At 44.6% G+C, this 9,817-nt stretch overlaps 1 pseudogene; it reads right to left on the bottom strand.

Moving 5' to 3' along the window:
- Positions 1-7,840: 7,840 nt before the first annotated feature.
- Positions 7,841-9,817, bottom strand: LOC125937334 (bifunctional purine biosynthesis protein ATIC-like; annotated as a pseudogene).

Genomic DNA, 9,817 nt, shown 5'->3' with positions numbered 1-9,817 from the left:
AGAAAAAAATTTTTTAAGAACATTTTATGTTGAGGGGCACCTGGCTGACTCAGAAGAGCATGACTCCTGATCTTGGAGTTGTGAATTCGAGCCCCGCGTTAGGTGTAGAGATTACTTTAAAAAATAAAACCCTGGGGTGCCTGGATGGCTCAGTCAGTTAAGTGTCTGACTTTAGCTCAGGTCATGATCTCATGGCTCTTGAGTTCAAGTCCCGCATCAGGCTGTGTGCTGACAGCTCAGAGCCTGGAGCCTGCTTTGGATTCTGTGTCTCCCTCTCTCTCTGTTCTTCCCCCGCTCATGCTCTCTTTCTCTCTCTCTCAAAAATAAATAAATATTAAAAAATAAAAATAAAAAATAAAACCTTAAAACAAAAAAGAACAAAAAAACCTTTATGTTGAGGTGTAAAAAACAGCAGCAGATTTTTGGCTCCCCTTTCCGCTGGTCCCTCCTCCTCCGGAAGCTTAGTGCCCAGGCCTGGTTGGTTGAGAAGTTCTTCACCCCCTTTACACATTCGTTCTTGAGTGGACAGGGAGGCTATTTCATCTAGATTTTCCAGTTGTTCTCTGCGGGAGCACCCACTGCTAAAAGCTGCTGTCTCGTACTTGGACGCAAAGGTGTTAGTCTTTTCTTCTACTCTTCGAGTGAGGACTCAGAAACAAAATTGGGAGGAAAACTACCTCTAGAGCAACCAAAACTATGAAATACTTCAGAATACACTTAAGAAAAGTATAGAATCTATAAAGAGAAAACCATAAAATTGTATTAAAAATATAAAATGAGATTTGAATGAATGAAAAGACATGCCATGTTCTTGGACAGGAAGATAGAAATTCATAAAATTGTCAATTCTCCAAAATTACTATGTAAATTTAATTTAATTCCAACTGTAACACTAACAAATTTCTTTCTTTCCCCCTTCTCATCCTCTTTCTCTTTCTTTGTTCTCCTTCTCCTCCTTCCCCCTGCTCCTGCCGCTCCCCTCCCCTGTCCCTTTCCCCTCCCTTCCCCTTCACCTCCCCCTTTTCTTTCTCCATTTTATTCTTCTTTCAGAGTTGACAAAAGGAAGTATGAAAAATGAGAACAGAGGAGGAGCCTTGCTCTCTAGAAAACAGAATTGACTAGAAAGCCAGTGTAATCAGAGCACTGATTACTAGTTTATCCCCCAAATTCACTCTTCTCCTTCCTTAGTAGAATCCTAGATTTACAATGGGACACATAGCCACTTGGAATTAGGACCACCTCTCTCAGCATATCTTCCAACTTATTTGGCCATGTGAGTAAGTTCTGGCAAATGAGATATAAGAGGTGTCCTGTGCAACTTCAGGAAATGGCCTTTGAGGGAGAGACATATCTTTCTTCGTCCCTTTCACCTTCTGTTGATTGAAAGGCAGCCATATGGCTAAAGCTTGAGTGGCCATCTTGGACCATGAGAGAAAAGTCATGTGTTGAGGATGGTGGAACAGGAGAAAAAGAGCCTGGGTCCCTGAAATTGTGGAGGGTCAAGCCAGCTCTAGATTACTTATCTCTGGACTAAATCTATGTGAGAGAGAAATAGATTTTTATTTAGTTTAAGCCACCATCACGTTAATTTTTCCGTCATAGGTAAACCTATTTCTAATTAATGTTGAATTTGTATCTAGAAATAGATCACTGCAAGTAACAAAACTGAGGTGCTTAATTGATGAGTGCATTGGGTTGCAGATGGCAAGGACTCAGGCACTGCAGACTGGAAAGCTTGTGACTCTTGTTATACAGTAGTAAAACATTTGATCCAAAAATTGCGTTAGTTGCCTATTACTGTGTGGCAAACCATCCCCGAACTTAAAGGGTTAAGACAATGAACATTTTACTACCTCTCACAATTCTGTGCATTGAAGGGTGATGGTTCCAACTGGGTGGCTCTTCTGCCGGTCTCACAAGGGTCTTTGATGAGTCAGATGGTGGCTGGGGAGGGAATATCCAAGATGCCTTCACTTATGTGTGTGGGTGGGATGGCTGGAAGGGCTGTGACCTCTTTCTCCACCCATGTGACTTAGCTTGGGCTTCTTTACATGGCAGCTGGATCCCAAGTAGACAAAAGTGAAAGCTGCCAGACCTTCTTAAGGCCTTAAAGTTAGTCACAGGACCAGCCCAGATTTCAAGGGAGGGTACTACACAGGTTGTGAATACTGGAAGGGATGATTCATTGAGTGGTAAGCTTCAAATTCTAGCTCCCCATCTTGAAAGGCAGATCATAGGCTACCTGAGGTTGTGGCAATGCAGTGTAATAATGTTGAAAGGTAGGGAAATTTAGAATGTTGATGTTTTCCAGCTCTTTCTTGCTACTTCTAGCAAAATCCTGCTGGAGAGAAAGAAATAACGAAACTCAAACTAGAGCTAGCCACTCTGTACAGCTTTACTAAGGGAGGAACACTTTGCTATTACCTATAATCTGGGTGGACCAAGAATCCTTTAATTTTGAGTATTGTAGAGTTTAAAAAGCCAATTGCTTCTGCACTGAAGCACTTCAGTTTGTTAACTGCACAGTGGCAGCTTTAGGAGGAGATAAGACAAGTACCCTCTTCAGAAAAGCAGTGAGCCTGTTGGCAAGGAAGGATGGTGCTTTCCCACCCATGCGTATTGTTTCAAACGGTCTGAAGAGAGCCATCATCCAGCTGGAGGAATGAGTGATAAGGAAAAGATCAGAGTCTTCAGGCTCGAAAACCGTGCCTAGATGAGGTCTTTGGCTGTGGTTACTCACACTGAAACTGACCAGAACCAAATAGACCTATTTGGTCTGTTTAGTAGACCAAAGGTCTACTAAATTTTTTAAGGAATTGTGCTATCAAGGAAACTCCAAACCCAGCCTGCAGAAGCCTCTGGTTGCTCACCCCTCACAATACTCCTTGGACCCTTGAACCTGCACCAGCAGGAAGTGGACTTGGATGACTGAATTTTTCAAAAAAGGTGTGTTGTCTTATGTTCTTCATGGATATGGCTCTCCAGCCTTGCGCTTGTATGCTACTTCTCAGAAATGTGGCCTATCTAGGAATTAAAGGAGGGCTACTGATTTACCTATTGGTTTAACCAAGTTTTACCAAATGCTTCTTTGTGTCAGATATTGGGTTAGTGCTGGGATGCAGTTGTGAGGGAAAGGAGAGGCAGCTGAGAATCTAGAAGGCCTGGTAGGACCTGTACTCACTCAGACTCATCATCCACAGCTATGTCTCCTCAGTGAGGGCCTTTTGAAGGACTCCAGAAATTTCCACATCTGTCCCTGTTGCTGATTCCAGTGATGTGTATCTTGGCTGCACCAACTTCCTTGGTCAGTCTGGTTGGATTTTTCCCTGCCATCGACATTTCCAATACACTGGTTAGACAGTGTGCAGAGGTTAGGACTCATGGACCTGGTGCCGTCAGACTGAATATCCCTAAGACCTGACTGTGCAAGGCAGTGGCTTACAATGCATTGTACCATGGCCCTTTTACACACATATCCTGTCTAGGCAACCCATTCCACTTCCAAAGGGGAAGAAAGCCTGATGATAACAGAAAGTATTTTGGGGATTACATTTTAGTGTTATGCTTTAGCAGTAGGGGTACGGGTACTTTCAATATGAACTCTAACACATTTGTCTTCTGGTCATAAAAAATGGCATACATCCCAGTCCTTTACAGATAAGTGTGCCTGGTCAGGAGGAACTTTCAGAAATGGCCTGTATTAGGCAGTTTCTGGTTGTACACGCAGAAAGCTGACTCTAGCTTAAGCAAAAAGTATGTTCTCACTCTTTGCTCCAGGCTCTGTGTCTATTGCATTCTTTCCTACCCGCCAGCTCCAGGAGGAAAAAATCCCAGGGAAGGATTCTGACTGGCCCAGCTTCTGTCATGTGCCCATATAGGGCAAGTTCTGTTTCCAAAATGAAGGGGTAGGAGGGGAGGAAGGGCTGCTGGGAACAATAGCCAATACATTTGGGTTTAGACAACAAGACTCCTGGGAACAGAACTTTATTTAGGAAGAAGTCGCTTGAATGGCTCCTTTGATGAGGTAAATGTAGGGTAAATAGATACCAATATTCTAAGTAAAGGATGACACTGGACTCTGGTGTCTTGAAAAAGACATCCCATCTTCACACCCCTTGATCTGGTTTCTGGGGAGGAAGTGGGAAAATTTGCTAGACCCTCCCAGAAGCAGTGAGGTCACACTGTTACAACATTCTTGGTTGGTGGAATCTTACTGAGTGAACTCTGCCTGCAGGAAAAGACACCAAGGCCCCAGTTCCCTCACACGAGCAATACCAGAACACAGGGCGCGGTTCAGCCACGGCTCGTGGCTGGAGTTAGAGCTCTGTACTCCACCTCTCCATATAGAAAATATTTATGTTTCGAGAACAGTAACTGAACACAAGGAGGGAATGCAAAGAACTCAGTGCCCATCAAGTTCAGAATGACGCCCACAGGAGGAGGGCCTGACCCCTTGGAAGGTCCCTGTGGCCTGTGCAAGGATCTGAATCAGCATGAGTGTCATGCGAGCAACAATCAAGGGTGCTTTCACAAGCACTAGAACAAGATGGCGAGAGGTGGATAAATTTTACATGCACTTTGGAGTTTTTAATTAGCTGGTTGATGGACTGGGTGTAGATCCTGAGGGAAAGGGAGAATTTAGGAAAGGCTCTTAGGTGTCTAACTTGAAGTGGAGGCATTTGCATATATATGAATTTTACATAAATATTAAACACATATACTTATGTACATATGCATTTGTTTAAACACAGACAAAATATTTCTAGAGGGCTATGTAAGAATTTCCATGGGAGATGTGGTAGATTGCAAAAAAAATGGTCACAAATTCCTCCCAGTCCTTGTGTGTGTGGCCTTTTGCAATGTGACTGTGCTGTTCTCCCATCAAGAGGTGGAGTCTGTTTTTGCCCACTCTCAAAGCTGTCTGGCCGGTTACCTGCTTTAACCAATAGAATGCCACTGAAGTGATGTCAGAGCTCTGGGCCTAGGAAGCCTTGCAGTTTCCATTCTTACCACCACGCAAAGAAGCTTCCTTGAAGATGAGAGCGATCACAGGGAAAGAGAGGCCCCCAGACAGCCAGCCTGAACAGTCACACCTGTGAGTGAGGCCATCTTAGGCCTGTAGCCTCAATCCATCAGCCAAAAAACTGAAGCAACGTGATTCACCCCAGGCAAGGCCAGCAGAAGCCCTGCCCAGCTGGGTCCAACCCAAATCACTGACCCACAGAGTCGTGAGCAAATACAGTGGTTGTTGCTTTAAGCCACTGAGTTTGGACCAATTTATTGCACAATAATAGATAAGTGTTATAGCCGGGAACTGAGTGCCTAAAGAACAGGAGTAGGGGAGATTTTCATTCACCCTTTGGTATCATTTGAATTTTGAAACTTGTGAATAGATTACCTATTAATTCTCAAAAACTTTTTGTCATTTTTGCATAAGCCTCTTATTTTGAACATAAAGAGTATAGTTTTTAATTGATCATTGATTTTTTAAAAATGTTTATTTATTTTTGAGAGAGAGAGAGATGGAAACAGAGCGAGCTGAGGAGGGCAGAGAGAGAGAGAGGGAGACACAGAATCCAAAGCAGGCTCCAGGCTTTGAGCTGTCACCAGAGAGCCTGACTCAAGGCTTAAACCGGACTATGAGATCATGACCTGAGCTGAAGTTGGATGCTTAACCGATGGAGTCACCCAGATGCCCCTGACCATTGATTTTTTAATAAACTTTTCTTGAGGCACAGCATACTTACAGATAAGTACGCAAATCATAGTACAGTTTGATGGACTTTCACAAAATGAACCCTACCTGTGTAACTGGCACGCAGATCAAGAAACACCACCAGTCTCCTTTATGACCCTCCTAGTTGCTACCCACAAGGAGTATGTGTATATATGTTTATTTATATTGTATTTACATACTGGGGGTACCTGGTGGCTCAGTAAGTTGAGCGTCTGACTTTGGCTCAGGTCATGATCTCACAGTTTGTGAGCTCGAGCCCTGCACTGGGCTCTGTGCTGACATTCAGAGCCTGGAGCCTGCTTCAGATTCTGTGTCTCCCTCTCTCTCTGCCCCTCCCCGGCTCACACTCTGTCTCTCTCAAAAGTAAATAAATAAACATTAAAAAAACTATATTGTATTTACATACTTACATATGTATTTACATATATAATTTTTTAGTTTTTAATTTATTTAGAAAAGCAGTTTCTTTTCTTCCCCATGAAATACATTTGAGCAAGTATTTAAAGAATGTCATTTTAAAGGCACATCAGGTTATCTGCCTTCACAGGAACACCCGCAGATCTCCATCTGGCCCTTCTGCTTTAGCAGGGTGAACACATCTGAGCTGTTCCTGGTGGAAGCCAAACCCCTGCAGTTGGGAAGATGCATTACTTCCCTCTTGTGGCCATATTTGGTTACTGCACCGAAGTGGGGCATGGGTTGGGGGTGTGGGGGGAAGTCAGTGCAGGACTTTTCCAAAGCTTAAGCCAAGGTGCAGAACCTGATAAACTGGCCTCTGTTCTGGGCTGGCATTTTTAGAGCACTCCTTATAGCCAACGTGACCTGACCGTCCCCAGCATGGGTAGTACCTGTAAAGTTAGCCCTGTGGTTGGTAGATGATTTCCACTAGCAGTCTGTCCTTCATGGGGAGGAGATAGTTAGGATGGGGAGTGGGGAGGGGCAACTGAAGGTTCCTCCTAAAGAACAACCGGTGTTAAAGATTGTGGCCTTGGAATTCTCAGAACACAGTATTTGGGAGGACACTAGACGTGTCTACGTGGCTGAAGCCATGAAGCCCCATTTCTTTGGAGCTTCTCCCTCCTCTCAGGTCCTGTGGGAGAAGGCGAGGTGTGTAGGAGGCTTCAATAAAAACTTGGGGCTCGTCCCGGATCCTCAGATTTCTGGGGTACCTCCCACCCAGGTGAACAGACAGGAACGAACACATACCAAGTCCCATGGAAAGCTGTGGAGAGCTTCTGACAAGGAAATGGTGTGATGTGATTTCTGTTTTTAAAAGTTCACTCTTGGGGCACCTGGGTGATTCAGTCGGTTAAACTTCCGACTCTTGGTTCTGGCTCAGGTCATGGTCTCATGGTTGATGGGATGGAGCCCCACATCTGGCTCTGGCTCCTGGCTCCAAGCCTGCTTGGGATCCTCTCTTCCTCTCTCTGCCCCTCCCCCACTTGTATGTACCCTCTCTCTCTCAAAATAAATAAAATTTAAAAAAAAAAAGGTTCACTCTTTGGGGAGATGGAAGGAACTGGTGATTTCTTGAAAGAAGACCTGGTAAAGGAAGGGCCATGAGGAGTGGGCCCACTGGGGAGGTCTCCATAAGTAGACCTGGCCACTGCTCTAAAGACCTTGACTCTCACCTCTCACACCTGGCACTTAATCAACATGCAAGTTGAGGAGCAGGCTGGTCCAGAGGACAGAACCGGTTGCAATCTGTAAATAGTGACATCGGTCAATTTTAGGTTATGTCTATCTTTCCGTTTCCTCCTTGTGTGATATTTTGTCATGCAAAAAGGTTATGGGACACTTACCACTAGCCCTACTCAGCAGGGCAGATATTAAATAGGACATGAAAAGGGGAACCATACAGGCAGAGAGTAGGGGACAAGCAGCCCCTGGAACGCACTTCTCACTGCCCTGTCGCCAGAGTCGCAGTAGAAAGGGCCCTGTTCCAGTAATGTTGAGATGGAGGAGGAACACACTTGGCTGGCATGAGTGATTAAAAAAGAAGGGATTTTTTTAAATGTTTATTTATTTGTTTTGACTAAGACTTAATATTTTAATTTTTTAAAAATGTATTTGTCAAAATGTCACATGCGATTTATGGAACAAACCATAAAATGCTGTGCAATGAAATCAATGATGAAAGAGCCGAAGATTCGTATGTGCAAGAATGATTCCCAGTTCATCACAAGCCTCAATCACAACTTTGTCAGCAGCGGAGCCGGAAGGAGCAGCTATGCCACAGCACTCCTGTTAGCTCTGTCTACGTTACCCCTGAAAGGAAAGAAGGCATCGGAGCTGATAGAAACTTCATTAGGTTTCTCAACCCATTCCTTCTTCTCTGCTTCAGTTAGTAGTAGTTCAGGGACTTCCTCAAACAGTACCTTCCACTTTACCAAATCTTCATCCTCGCCTATGGTTCTGGTAACACACTGATCAATGACATTGGAGATTTCTGCTCTCTTCACTCCAGTTTTAAACTTCATTGAAAACACTTGTGGATAATGTCTAAGCCACCAATAGTTTGCCTTATCCACTGCAAGGTCGTGCAGTGTATTCAGGACTGCTGTCCTGCTCCAATACCGATAACCTGACCATTCCTGGCATAGCACACGGAGTTAGACTGTGTGTACTTCACAGCATTGGTGGCTACAATGAAGTCTCTGAGCGCAGACGCTGGCAAATCTTTATTCTTGATCACAACATTGCTAAACAATGACCTGTCGATGACGCCATTATTTCTCTTCTGACTTAAACGAAAACCCAAGAGAGTTGGAACTTCGTTTTCATCTGGACTGTGAGACGGGTCCAGCTGAAGAACACAGTAGTTCCCACTTTTCTTTTCGGAAAGTATTTTTCAGAGCTTCATCTTCATATCCTAGGGCAACAATACCATCCGATACCTCTCCGGAGATAATTTTGGCAGTAGGGACATTGCAAATATCAGATAATGCAACAAAGTCACCAAATGAAGACATCCCGTCAGCCCCTCTTGCTCTTGCATATGCAGTTGATATGAGCGTAAGGGTTGTTGTTGTTTTTTAAAATATTTTTGAGAGAGAGAGAGACCGAGAGAGAGAGAGAATCCCATGCAGGCTCTGCACTGTCAGCACAGAGCCCAACACGGGGCTTGAACCCACAAACTGTGAGATCATGACCTGAGCTGAAGTCGGATGCTTAACCAACTGAGCCACCCAGGCGCCCCAGAGTGTAAGGGTTTTATACAGATCGTAGACCATGCAGACTTTGGCCTCATCTTCACTTGGTGGAATTTCCAACAGCAGTACCTGATGGGCTGACATGTTTGAAAGAGGCAGCAGCAGGAATGTCTAAAGCTTCTTTGAGTTCCTTCACTAGCTGCCAGGCATTCAAAGCATCATACAAGTTTATAAATCCAGGGGCTCCATTTAGAACTGTGATGGGAATATTGGGCTTCAGCGCTTTTGATGAGAAGGAGTTTGGTGAGCATTCATTCCATACCTCAAGGGTATCTGAGATATTCCTTTACTATACTGTGTCCTGAAGTAATCTGAAATTGCTTCCTCATATTGTGCCGTACGAGTGAAAGCCTTCAAGGCTCAATGGCGTCTAGTCTCCAAGCAGGTGTCAACTGTCGGAGTTCTGCATCTCTGTGGACGTGGCCACATAGTCCTCGGGTTCACATACTACTGTCACTCGAGCATGGTTTTCGGCTGCTGCTCTCAGGAGGGTTACTCCACCAATATCAATCTGCTCAACAGTTACATCTGGAGAAGCCACTGTCTTCACAAAGGGATACAGATTACAGACGGCAACCCTGATAAGATTGAAGTCAAGTCTGGCCATGTCAGCATTATCTTCTGGGATATTATGAGCCAAGATACTGGCACGGACTGCAGGATGCAAGGTTTTCACACGGCCCCCTAACATTTCAGGAAATCCCGTCAGCTCAGAGACATCTCTGACTGCCAGACCAGCATCCCTGAGAGCTTTTGCAGTCCCTCCAGAAGCGATCAGATTCACACCAACAGAAGCTAGGTTTCTGGCAAATTCCACGAGGCCCGTTTTGTCAGAGACACTAAACTAGGAGAGCTGGCCTGGTGCCAT

Source organism: Panthera uncia, chromosome D1 (assembly GCF_023721935.1).
Source record: "Panthera uncia isolate 11264 chromosome D1, Puncia_PCG_1.0, whole genome shotgun sequence".
Classification (NCBI taxonomy): domain Eukaryota; kingdom Metazoa; phylum Chordata; class Mammalia; order Carnivora; family Felidae; genus Panthera; species Panthera uncia.
Note: the sequence above shows the minus strand (reverse complement) of the source record. Positions and strands in the feature narration are given on the sequence as shown.